This window comes from Haemaphysalis longicornis, unplaced genomic scaffold (assembly GCF_048455015.1).
Source record: "Haemaphysalis longicornis isolate Haplotype H1 unplaced genomic scaffold, Haemaphysalis longicornis Haplotype H1 scaffold_4, whole genome shotgun sequence".
Classification (NCBI taxonomy): Eukaryota; Metazoa; Arthropoda; class Arachnida; order Ixodida; family Ixodidae; genus Haemaphysalis; species Haemaphysalis longicornis.
In genome coordinates, this window is record NW_027526361.1 from 64,961,698 (window position 1) to 64,974,035 (window position 12,338).

Consider the following 12,338-nt stretch of genomic DNA (forward strand, 5'->3'; position numbering starts at 1 on the left):
CTGTATTACATTGCCGCATAGCACACTTTTTAACACGAATTTTTTTTCCCCGGGATAGACAAAGATTTCACTTACGTCATATCCGTCACGGATATGACGCCCGTAGAACGAAGCAAGCTGCCTGTAAATGGGGCACACCTGTACACAGGGTCTTCTTGCGGGGAAGCAATCTTTAGTACTGAAGAGTACGTTATACAAAGGGTTGTTCGTTTTCGGGTTTTATATTTTAGCACGAAGTGTTTTAAGCCGGGATACACCTTGATTTCACTGATGTCATATCCATCACGGAAATAACGCCAATACACCTTTGCCGAAGCGACCCGCCAGAACGACGTCGCTCGCCAAGCACACCCACAAGACAGCCGCCGACCCGCTGATCATGCTCATCTGCAGATTTCGCAGCACATTTCACTTTCGTGTTTTACCGATTCCTATGACAGAAAAATCAACCAAAGTTTTCTGTTTCCTTTTTTCGCCTTCTCCGTCTCATATTTATCGACTTCGGGTGGATAATATAGCGTCTCCTTCGTAAACGTCACTCTTGTGGGGAACCGCTATAGTTGAAGTCCCTTGTCAAGCTTCATGCTCCAGGGCTGTACACGTACAGAATAGGCATCGATAAAGAAGCAAGCAAAAAATGCGCGAGTCAACGCGATTCCTTCTAGTTCAGTTTTGCATGGTCGTGCCCGATGAACTCTTCCGCCTTTCCAGCTGGGTCCGTCATGGGTTCTGCCGCTCCGTCGCATGGATTGCCGTCGGCCGAGCGCGAGCTGACCGGAACGCACGTGGCTTGGAAGTGATGCAGGCTAAACAGGAAATGCGAATGGGATCCGTCTTTCTGTGTTTCATACTTGCAGCTTAAGAAGAAAAATCGCAAAGATGGTCTAAAATACCTAATCCAAGGGAACTCAGTACGCATCATTTGCATTGTCGTTCAAACTTGGTGTCAGGTGTGGCATTTTAGTTTGTCATTGGTAATTATTGTTTAATGTGTACATTTGAGGAGTTTACTTTTTAAACCAGAGATCCCTTTTAAATATACAATTGAAAAAATATAATAATACAACTTTCCGCATGTGCGTTTTTATAAAGTATTTGTGATCCTGGGTAGGCACTAAATTATTTAATAATGAAGAATACATTAGGTCATAAAGCCCGGAAAATGAATACGTACATTGTTCCTTCTTATGAACTCTTGCGCAAGCCAGAGTCAATGGGTCAGCGAGGGCTTCAACTAAATGTTTCCCGAAGGCCACACTGCTGCTCAACGCCGCGACGTCCAGAAATGACGCGGCCTTCTCCGCAAGATTCTGTTTTCCTGAATGAACTTTAGTTTGTCTTTGGAAAAACGAGCTATCATCAGCAACTGCTTAATATTGTTAGATTTTGTCAATTTGATCTTGTAGTTACAGTTGAAAACGTTTATTTCTTTTCTCCAATTCGTGTTTGCACGCCATACTGCAGCCGAATGAGCATGATTAGATGTACGAACGACTTCTCTGTTATTCACTCAAAGGTTTTAGAAGGGCTGTTTATGCATGTTGAAACCGGAGTTCTGTCTCTATCTCTACGTTCATCTGCACCACAGCTGCACACCTACCAACAAGCCCTTCAGCGATTGTTTTGGCTGGAACCGTTCGCTACCTAAGGTGCCTCACTTCTACTGGTGACGCCTATTCAAAAATAGTCACGACAACCTTTTCAAACTGCTTGAAGGCACAATACTACTATAGCCTTGCAACCTTTGATATTCTCTGTTATTGTTGCCCTTAAATTTCATTATATGACCCCGTGACGGCAGCTTTCATCGTCCCGTACTTGTCAGCCGTTCCGCCCATTCCATGTCGTCAGCATTTCGTGTAATGCAGGCCAAACTCCTTTGTTTACGTTGAGACAAGGTAGAAAACCCCGACCAAAAATAGCTTTTGTTATATGCTCTCTTTGAGCGTGAACCCTTGCAGAAGCAGATGGGGCATCTCATTACAGTAAAGCAACGCAACAACGAACAAGCCCAGTAGTTCTATGGCAAACTCACCTGGGTTCACCTTTCGCCCTTTCACCTTTTAGAACTTGATGACCGCAACAATACGTCTTAGACGTCAGTCAGCCGTAGCCTGCTCGGAAGTATTTTCACAGAGCGCGTTATAGGTGGTAGCCCGGCATTCCCGTTGAGCCCTCTTAACCTTCTTAATTGAACCCATGCACAACGCACGCACGCGCGTACATTCGTAGCTACACGAGCGCGCAGAAACCGGTCGAAGACCTGCTGTCGAATTTGCACTCGAAGGCAAAACTCTGGGCCCCTTAGCTCGACGAAGCGAGGCGCCACGTGTCTTCCAAAACACCGGAGCGGACTGGCCACTCTTTGGACAGCGGCCCATCCCGCCATCAGACACGGAAGATATCAGCACGCGCAGGATTCGTTAGGGTCGCCCGCAGTGGTCGCGATTACGCATTCAGCTGGTTCACGGAGGGCGGCACCCACTTCCCTTATTCCCTCCCGGGGTGGGCTATTCACTTGTTCCAGGAGACAGTATCCCTGCAAATGCGTAATCTGAAAAGACACATATTTATTTATTTATTTATTTATTTATTTATTTATTTATTTATTTATTTATTTATTTATTTATTTATTTATTTATGCGCGCGAGCGAATTGTGTTCTGTGTAGGGATAGGCATGCCGCAAATAATTTTGCATCTTTATTTTTTTTAGTCCTTCACTGATAAAAACGAGAAATAATAAGCAAGTTAGAGTCATAGGCACACGAGCAGGGCAAGTGTCGATGTCACGAGGGAGCACCATGCGCTTGCATTAATTCCAATCCTGCCTTCCCTAGCGACTGATAGTTTCGAATGCCCTTGATGCTGCACTTCGAGGGCGGACATCTTTTACGTATGCGTAAGAAAGAGCTCTATTCAATTCGCCACGAGTTTTGCAAGAGGATGCAAATTAGTGTGGTTCTGAAGAATTTAAACTGGCTCATTCCTAAGCCTCACTGTTTCCTGTCTATCCCCGCCCCCTCTCAACAACACATACCTTCTGTCACCCTATACAAACTCTATACCCTTCATTTTTACACTTCCTGCGACGTTCCGCTTTTCAGTCCCAGCGATTCGCTGACTTTATAGGCTATTCTTAAAGCTACGGACAGCGCTCCGCATCCACCGTTGGCGTGTGCGGCACCTGGCACGTCTGCGTGGGAGATTGGGACAACGGACGGGTTACACGACTACGTGTTGGATCCCGCTTGTGAAAGCGTTGCGCTCCACATTCGGTCGCCGTACCGTGAATAATTTGGCGGCATGCATAATGTTCGAGTCCGCTTTCCTTGCTGCAGCTGTGGCGCTCGCCGGTCGACAAACAGGCCGGCTCGTATAAAGCAAGCGGCAAACCGGAAGCCGAGTGCAAGCCATATATCACGTGGCTGCCCCCTTTGGTTATGCACTCTCCGAGCACAATAGTAAATTGAAGGAGCTGGTGAAAGAAAAAAAAAGGCATGTTTCCAGAAACAAACTTTAAAGGAGCCATGAAGAGAAAACAAAAGTTTGTTTTATTCGAAAGATTAGGTGTTTCATAGTACCCCAAGCGCTTTCCCGGAAGCAAATGATGCTTTATTCACTGAGAAATAAGGCAATTTAAGCCAAAATTTTAAATCTCCCGCTAAAATTGAACATTCCGTGACGTGTACAATGGCGTCATAGAGCCGGTCCATGAAACAGATACTTAGTATGTCGACTCCATATAGCACCCAGACGCGGGAGTCGATCGAGACGGCGGCCATTTTAAAAATACTAGTAAAACCTAGTGCACCCGCAGCCCTAGTCATGGAATCGCCTGATCCGGAGAACAAAACTCTCGCCGAGGAGCTCGGGCTTTCATTTAACAACCTCACACCACAAAAACGCTCAATGCTTCGAAGTGCACGAGCGGCAAGAGTTGTGGGATACGCGGTGGACGGGAAAGCGACCATTCCGCGATAGCCACAACAGACGAACGCCCAGCCGTCGGCACCGCTGCCTCGTCAGCCCCGTCGCGACGGACGAATATAGACTGGTACGTATGTGCCGTATTTTGATTACGGTTAATAATAGTTCAATTTCAGTAGCAGTATCACTTATGCCAGTTGGCCGGTGTCGTGTATGGAAAGCCGTTCGCGCGAGCTCTCTGCTTCGACCAGAAAGATACGAGCGTCAATGCGCGGTGTTTAACGGCGCGGTGTTTAACAGCATCACAGGTTCTGTTGCGGAAAATGAGCTGGTGGGTCGCATGGTCATTTCCTTTTTTCCTAATTATGTAGCTTATTTGAGCGAAGTTTGCGTTATAAGTGGTGTCGTTATGGTTCTAACGAGGCAATCTTTCGAATGAACCAAACTTGTGTTTTCTCTTCATGGCTCCTTTAAGGTCGAAGCGGACTCGGTGTTGTAGTAAGGAAATGCGAAAAGAAAAGAGAAGAGATAGTCGGAGTGTAAGAAAAAAACAACAGTGCTGAAATGAAAGAAATGTAAAAGTGGCCCTCCCGACTCGAGAATAAGACTAAAAGAGCAGAAAGTAGAGGCCATCGTGACCCGCAGTCCCCGAGCTAATCAAGCATGGTGAGCAATGCAACGCTGGATCTGCTGCGGCAACAGATTACACGCTTGTAAGCTGTAGGGGGCACTGTGGCAGTTGCAAGAGTGATACTGCTACTGAAAGGGTCGTCGATTGTGCGAAACGAAAGCAATAAATGCACGTGGAATGAGACGTCGAGCCGGGATATTGAACTAAGATGCAATCAGGCAATTCGGAAGCTCTGCCTATTCGAATTTATGGTTTTTTTCAACACTCGCATGCAAAGTTTGTCTACAGAATTTGTGGTGGTGCGCGATGGGGCGACATAAAGGATGGGTACACTGAGGCTTGTTCCGTCTCCGCCGCAAAGAGATCGAACGAAATGAAAGCAGGAATTAAAAAAAGGGAGTAGAACTAAAACATCTTTCACCAAACTAGGTGAAGTAGGGAATGACTAAGGAGTAGGTTTGTAGCAAGAGACGGCAAAGGCAGCGCCACCTCATGTGAGGAGGAAGTTTCAAATATAAAAAAAAAACAATTCTCGAACACTTATGTCTGTTCACGTCATTCGAGGTTAACAGCCTGCGATTATCTAAGACTCATTTCTTTCTACGTCATGTTTGCGTCTCTTTCTTTTATTTTTTCTTCCTCTTTAAACGCGAAATCCTCCGACAGGCTAACTTGTCGCACTTCACGTGACAGCTTCCCCACAGTCAAAGTTCTTTTCCGCGCGTACAAATTGTACTAACGTGCAGTCATGTGCATCTGGCACGGCGTTTGCATCAAAGTAATCCCTGTTCCTAGCTGCAAGGTGCTTGGATAAGGCGCTTGGCTGCTGTGCCGGCGTGCCGGGTTCAAACACCAGCTTGTCCAAAAGAAGGCAGGCTGTGCAGCAAAGCACAGGAGCACTACACGAAACTTGCAGCAAGCGCGAACAGAGTAGCGGCACGCTGAATCGTAACAGCTTGTCCCCTGGGTGGTCCGAGGTCGCGATGGGCGAAAGTCAGCCACTGGGGAGATGGTCTTTAGGAGATGTGCTCGATAGATGCTGTACTGCAGGCGTGGGCCGAACGATACTGTGCTGGAGGTCCGCCGGGTCGGTCACTGGGCGAAGAGTTGTTCCCCAGGAACGTCTCTGGTTTGGTCAGAGAAGCGACAGAACAACGCCAAAAGCACAACCGCATCGCCTGCAAGTGCGAAGACAATCCACACTGATGCTTTAGCAGGCTTTTATTTGTGACAAAAACCCGCGAAAAAATAACTACTTACATTCTAGCCCAGCAGTACTTTAGCCAATCTAACTACACTACTTTTTTTTTATTGCGAAAGTTTGCTCTGCAGCATAAAATGGTGGAGGCGAGTGTGTTTAAATGTACGTAAACAGGGAGTTTTCACAACTACACTACTTACATTCTAGCCAAGCAGTAATTTAGCCACGCACACGAATCTGAAAGCGCGACATTTCGCGTCAGTAGAAATGTTCCACAGAAAAAGAAATGCAATGGTAAAGGACGAAACATGCTCTCTCTCTCTCTCTCTCTCTCTCTCCCTACCTCTTTCTCGATATTTTGCTAGCTGTCTTTTATTCTGTCCGATAATTCAGTCAATTCTGCGTACATTATTGTTTTTTTTTTTGCGAGGGAGTAGAACGTACCTTCGCGACACATGCTTTCTGGAGAAGCAGAGAAAATCGCAATGATCCAGAGCTGTGCGCCACGGGAGCGTCAGGGTAATACGCATGACAAAGGATTACGTTCCTAAAATGCGTTTGGGCATTTAGCAGTTTCAGTTCATGGACAGATTATGGCATACGACACGCTAATCTTTCTAAGTCTTAGAGGTCGTAATGCTGATCCTAATTGGAGTTTCAATTCTTCTTCGCTCTGTTAGACTTCAAGGCCGCCCTCGCGGCTCTTGTGGTATCCCGCATCAAGGATATGAGAGGACTAAAGTAGGGTGCTTCTATAAAAGCAGCTATAATGGGAGCTGGCGGGTTCGTGCAATCGACAGTACTAGCCGTGATTGCGCATCTTATGCGCCCACGCTTCTTGACCATCCCCCTTAAACGTCCCGCACTATACATTATTAATGAGCGCCACTTTAAGCTTATTGACTTGGTTCGCCCCAAGACTTGCCGGTCTATTTACATATATTTATTTTCTTTACAGGTTGTTGTGCGCGTTCGCTTCGCTGCGTTGAAGAACGGCGGCCCATGGAGTTGCAAGGCAGGGAAACGCAACCAGTGGGAAGCTAAGCTAAAGCGCAATTATGTAATCTGATCTTCGGTATGCATGAAAGCGCCCGTTTCTAGAACAACAGCAGCCACGCTGCCCAAGGATCTCAACCCTAGCCCTAGACACAAAATTACCGATCGCTGTGCACAGCGCCACATAACGGTGAGTAGCAGGACGGTATTCGTTCGGCCATAAGGGGCGTGCAATCGGAGGCCATGGTATGGATGTTCCCTGGATAGCTGTTTCACTTCCCTGGGCGGGTCGTTTCGCTTCCTTGTTTACATTCTTCGCTGAAATAATAATGGTTACCGGCCATTAATAATTAAATCAATTTGCAACTACGGTAATGCACCATTAAATCACCTCATCTTTTTTGATTGAGGTGAAAAGCAAAAATGCCCGTGTGTACGAGACTTTGGCACACGTTAAAGGAGCCATGAAGAGAAAACACAAGTTTGGTTCATTCGAAAGATTGCCTCGTTAGAACCATAACGACACCACTTATAACGCAAACTTCGCTCAAATAAGCTACATAATTAGGAAAAACGGGAATGGTCATGCGACCCACCAGCTCATTTCCCGCAACAGAACCTATGCCGTCACATGGGCTAAGCTCTGCGATTGGCGGAGGCCGGCAAAAGCAAACGCATGTTAGGCAGGGCTTACAGTTTGCATAGCGAGCTAAATGCCCGTGAAACATACTGCACATTCTTTTTATGACAAAGAACGGTGGAGTAAACGGTTGAAGTTCCGAACGAACACGCAAGCGTGTGCGCCAATGCGTACGAAACAACCGCCTGGCCGAGCTCGACATCTCGCCGTCGCGCAGACGAATTTTCGGGTTCGAGGCGCTCTGACCTTGGAGGAAAAATGCCGTAAACACCGCGCATTGACGCTCGTATCTTTCTGGTCGAAGCAGAGAGCTCGCGCGAACGGCTTTCCATACACGACACCGGCCAACTGGCATAAGCGATACTGCTACTGAAGTTGAACTATTATTAACCGTAATAAAAATACGGCACATACGTACCAGTCTGTATTCGTCCGTGGCGACGGCGCTGACGAGGCAGCGGTGCCGACGGCAGGGCGTTCGTCTGTTGTGGCTATCGCGGAATGGTCGCTTTTCCGTCCACCGCGTATCCCACAACTCTTGCCGCTCGTGCACTTAGAAGCGTTGAGCGTTCAAGTGGTGTGAGGTTGTTAAATGCAAGCCCGAGCTCCTCGGCGAGAGTTTTGTTCTCCGGATCAGGCGATTCCATGACTAGGGCTGCGGGTGCACTAGGTTTTACTAGCATTTTTAAAATGGCCGCCGTCTCGGTCGACTCCCGCGTGTGGGTGCTATATGGAGTCGACATACTAAGTATCTGTTTCATGGACCGGCCCGTGTGACACCATTGCTCACGTCACCAAATGTGCAATTTTAGCGGGAGATTTAAAATTTTGGCTTAAATTACCTTATTTCTCAGTGAATAAAGCATCATTTGCTTCCGGGAAAGCGCTTGGGGTACTATGAAACACCTAATCTTTCGAATAAAACAAACTTTTGTTTTCTCTTCATGGCTCCTTTAAGGATCCCCAGGTGGTCAAAATTAATGCAGAGCCCTCCCCTACGGCGCGCCTCATTGCCTGCATTGCGCCGGCGCATTAAACCCTACGATCAATCACTCAAATGAATTAATCAATAAATCACCTCTTCTCATTAGAAAACTATTACACAGGGCCGACGGACCATCTAGCAGTCATGGAACGATCTTTGCATACTAGTGTAAATGAGTACTTTTATCCTGTGTGCATGGATGCTTGAGCGCAATCCATGTGGTTTTAGATGCGAAACACCTTATGGTCAAGCCTGTTCCCGCAGCCATTGTGTGGGCGCCGTTGTGCGGCGTCCACGCCCCCACTGCGCATGCCTGACCAGGCACCGCTGATGATGACTGTGGCAGGATGCCTATAGGGATTGGCCAACCAAAGAATCCATCACGAGATAGCTCCGCGTTCAACCACCGTCGTAATCTTTTCGTGGGGGAACCCTGAGTAGTATGCGAGGCATACCTCCTTTCCTCTTCGACGCTCCTCTCCTCTCCGGCATTCCTCCTCTCCTCTCCGAAGCTCCTCTTCTCTCCGGGATTGCGCAACGAATGGCAACACCTGCGGCTCCGCGCGCAATGATGCGAAACAGCTTAGGGTTAGAGACGCGACGGTAGCCGCTGCATACTCCGGTGGGGGCGCCACTGTAGCTCCGCGGTATAAATGACGCGCGCGCGCACTCCGCTCCTCTCATTCTCCTCCCGCAACGTCACGATCGAACTGAAAACTAATGGGAACTTGAGTCGACCCCATGGATGCTTAGCATACTACTCAGGGTTCCCCTACGGGAAGATGGTGAAATTTTTTTATGGCGCAGATTTTATGGAGAGAAGAGAATGATTATTTTATGCGTTTTATGCTGGAAAATAATCCAAAATTCTACGTTTTAGTTTAAATATAAATATGAAATTTTAAAACTGCGCAATGGCGCTCAGGGGAAATTCACGAAGGCCGCTTCAGTATATCTCTCTGCAGAGCCCAGACTTCATGAAACTATGACCCTTGTTTGTAGGCAAATGATTGTAGTTCTCCATTCTGCGGTAATCCTCCATTGTATTTGGTTTTTTTGGTCAAAGAAGAGCCGCCGTTGCTAAGAGTAAATGAGGAAGCAAAGTGTTACCCGATGAGATTTGAACCCGTGTCTCCATAGTAGCACAAAACCAGGTCCCCCTTCGCTGTCTTCGCATGTTGCAAGGTGAAACAGAAATTGTTGTCGATGTTTTCTCTTTTTTATGTCAAACACACCGATTCGGTGGATTGGTCATGAATCAGGAGTTTTGAGAGGACATTGTGCTCGCTTCACCAAATTCATAAACTATATATTAACAACGTAAATGTTGTTGAATAGTGCTTGCCGCGCGATCTGGACGTCATGACACGTGATTAGCGCAAATGCACACCAACTGCGCGGAACCCTGATTCTAGGGAGGCTGTGGCGTGTGCGCGTCGGCTTGCTGACGTAATTCGTTGCATAAGACGAAGAAGCAAAAGCTAAGACAGAGATTGAAACAAAGTATAACAAAAGCGAAGCCGGTAGAAGCATTTCGCGTCAAGAGATAACGAAACGAAAGCTAAGAAAAGAAAGGTGAATACTATCTAGTAATAAATAGTTGTTAACCAGTATCGCCAGGTTCTCGCCTTCACAGCATGTAAGTAGACTTTAGTGCACCAACGTATTTTTCAGACGTTGTTCGCTCACAGCTGTTCCACAGTTCGTCCCGGCATTGGCTGATATCAACGTTCTACGTGCAAAAAATCCAGGGCTATCTTCATTAACGTGAAATCTGGGGAGGGGTGAAACATGCAGTGTATAAGTGTATTCAAGGATCGTAATTTTCTCACTTGCCACGTGGCGCGAGCTCATTGCGCGCCGGAGACGCGCCGGTGGGAGGAGCAAACTGGCGCTTGTTGAGGCGATGGCGCCTTCTCTTTCTTTGAACCGGGTTTAAACAATTAAATGAGAGACTGGCCGTAAGTTGTCTTCATGTCACACGGCGCGAAATGCTGAGATGTGTGATTTACAGGAGAAAACCTGACGTTTAAAACCAATTTTGGGACGAAATTTAACCAATTTTTCTTATTAATGCCATTGAATCCTGATGATTCCTGCATTTTAAATTAGTTAAACCATGTTAGTTTATTTTCAACCGGTTTTATCAATTATACATTTGTCTTGACCATCGTTTGACAACTTGATTGACCGTGGCAACATGAGACCACGACGGCAGGAGACGCCGACAGCCCGAGCCCCTATAATGCTTCGGCCCTTATACAACTTCGGGTGTTGGCTTGAGTGTTATGTCGTGGCAACAGTAGTGATTTACCAGGAAAGGGCAGGGAAAATAATGCACGCACCTCTTTGCAGATCCGTCCCAAGATTCACTTTAGTAACTTCATTCTTTCACTCATTATGCTAGTGCAAGTGGTTTTTCGGGAAATGGAGGCCAGTCAACTTTCGATGAGGCACAGTGCATGGCAAGAAAACCAGAAAATAGGGGTTACTATTCAGTTCCTACCGATTCATACCGACCCATGACACAGTGGCCGCACCGGAGGTGGTGTCCCGTGCCCTAACCGCGGGAAAATGGAAGAGCAAAACAATAACGAAATAAAACCGCAGAAAAAACGATTATAAGTAGCGAGAAGAGACAGAAACCGAGCCCTCGTTGCATAAAACACGCCCAACCCGGCTTGCTGAATATAAGCGGGCGTTTGTTGCGAGCCCGACTCAATTAAAGCGGACCATATATTCAATCACGCATGGGGTAAGAACTTGGGACGCTATAGCACAACGCCAGGAAAGCGTTAAAAGGTGTCAGTGAGATGTACAACATAGAAGCGCGGCTTTCTGAACGCTGCAGTATGTTTCATTCCAATGTCTTCTCCCTCTTTCTCCACTCTAAAAAGGTCTGGATTGGAGGAGAAGGGACAAGACATCGTCGCGATAATAGCCACCTAGAGGGTAAGCTGAGCCGCACGCGCCAGCTCGGCGCTCTGGGTTGGGTGTGTCTCCAAGGAGGCTGTTGCGTGGCGCTGGCGCCGACGTGGTTTTTCCCTCTGCTCTGGCAGTGAAGCTGGTTCGCAGGCTGCATTGCGCACATTTTCTTCCTTGGCTAGAGCCGCTGAGTCAGCTGCTGTACTCGGTTGGCTGTGATTTCTAGAAGCCGCCTCAATACACGCTACGCAGGGCTGTGGCCGCTTTGGGCAAGGAGCTGGAGGAAACACAAGGCCGCCGAGTGTATGCTTTGGAACACGAAAGAACGATCATGGTGGGCCGTTTTATGGACGTCGGTAGATTTAAGCATATTTCGAAGACGTGTCTGCAGTATGGGTCACGCCATTTCTCACTACTTTCGCTCTAGTGTAGGTTCTCTCATGTTATAAAAGACTTCAATTAAAGGACGGACTCAAACGCAACTTTGCCACAGAGCGGGGGTTGTGGTTTGGAGAGGCAACTGTAAAAATGTCTCGATACAGGGCGCGAAGACACATCTCGCCCTCGGAACACATGAATAAGAGTTCAAGCGTATTGATTCGTGTATGATCACTTACAGGTACAGTCATGGGCAAATCAAATGCGACCACGAAAACATGAAGCAGAATACGAAAAATTGAAAAATACTGTTCGTTGTGGTTCAACAATGGCGTGCTATTGGCAAATTGGAAAGCCACATTTCCAACTTTTTTTTTTTTTGTAACTAAGCCACATGTCATTTTGACTTGAATGAAAAGAAATCGCGTTTTTGTGTGTTCCGGTTCATATGTTCGTGTCCGCGTTTCATTTGGCTATATCTGTACAATTTCATTGCATCTCTACCGGTGTCTGTAGCGGTATCTGACAAAGACACGTAGTTATTAACGTTTTTGTTGGTCACAAGGGGACAGAAACTTTGCTATATATGAAATCGGTGCAAAAACAAATGCAATCCTAGTACAGAAATTATAAACCGGGTTAAGCTTCTGTAGC